The sequence below is a fragment of the Austrofundulus limnaeus genome, unplaced genomic scaffold, assembly GCF_001266775.1.
Source record: "Austrofundulus limnaeus strain Quisiro unplaced genomic scaffold, Austrofundulus_limnaeus-1.0 Scaffold440, whole genome shotgun sequence".
In the NCBI taxonomy this organism is placed as follows: domain Eukaryota; kingdom Metazoa; phylum Chordata; class Actinopteri; order Cyprinodontiformes; family Rivulidae; genus Austrofundulus; species Austrofundulus limnaeus.
Genome location: NW_013952842.1, coordinates 478,053 through 479,213, shown reverse-complemented (window position 1 = coordinate 479,213; position 1,161 = coordinate 478,053). Strand labels below are relative to the sequence as shown.

At 48.6% G+C, this 1,161-nt stretch overlaps 1 protein-coding gene across 1 annotated transcript in view; it reads left to right on the top strand.

Moving 5' to 3' along the window:
* eya3 (EYA transcriptional coactivator and phosphatase 3) overlaps positions 1-1,161 on the top strand; it is a gene marked incomplete in the record, with an annotated part of 18,371 nt that continues 17,210 nt past the window's right edge. Inside the window, 1 exon segment of the mRNA XM_014024814.1 lies at positions 1-125.

Below are 1,161 nucleotides of genomic sequence, written 5' to 3'. Positions count from 1 at the left end.
GCGCAGTAGCCTCCGCTCGGCCCACTTCCTGCCAGATAGTGCTCCCTGACGACAGACAAAGCTTGTTAGTGAGGACTCCGGTGAAGAGGCTGAAAAACGGCGCTGCTGGCCCCCCTCCTTCAATGGTAAGACCGGGCCGCTCGCTCCGGTGCTACCGGGTGGCTTCGCTCTCTGACCCGGGTCCATGTCGGCCTCCTCCGGGACCGAGATGCTCCCTTCTATGGCTGCTGGTACCGACTAATCTCTGGAGCGGGAAACTTTCACAGTCCGGCCAAACGAGTGCAGATATAAAATGAGTTAAAATCACTGCTAATCTCCTAAACTAACAGAACAACTGGATAATTTGTTAAAAGGTTGAAGTTTATTAAATAAAAACGTTAGTTTCTGACTGCTAGCTTAAAATGCTAACGTTGTTATTGTTCGGTGCGGACTAATAGTTGGGCTGTTCGGTGTTTTCTGCTCCTGGTTTCTGGTCGGTTCCGTGTTTAAAACYTCTTCTTATGTTGAGTTTATTAACAGCTGAAACCAGCTGCTTGTCTCCTCTCCAGAAAGTAGTCTGGTGCTTCACTCTGCTGGGCGGGGTGTATTTGCTGGAAGCAGCAGTGAGAACTGGATGTTTACCTGTGGACAAACTGTTAAACACCTGTGTTGACTGAGAGCAGGGCTCTGAAGGTACAGGTGTGCTCAGTTAGTAAATTATAAATCTGATCTGACAGGTTTCAGAGTAACAGAACCAAACCAGCTCCTGTCTTTAACACCTGAGTCCAGTCCTCACCTGTCCACAAAGCTTTGTTTCAGTTTATTACAGCAAACACAGCTCCAACTGACAGGTCTGAGCTCAGAAAGGTCCAGGACTGAAGGYTCTCAGGGTCCACGGTCCAGGAGAACAAGGACCAGAAGACTCCAAGCAGGATGGAGACAGAGGTGACAGCAAGGAGACAAGTGAGACCTGCTGTGTGGGACAGGTTGGAGACAGAGACATGGACAAACAGACAGGAGACAGAGACAAGGACAAACAGACAGGAGACAGAGACAAGGACAAAAAGACAGGAGACAGAACTGGAAGTGTCAGAGCTGAAGATGTTGAGGTTCTCCTTAGGATTGACAAGGGTGGTTAAGAATAATAATTATCTCATCCGACGTAAAGCGCAGGTTGAACAT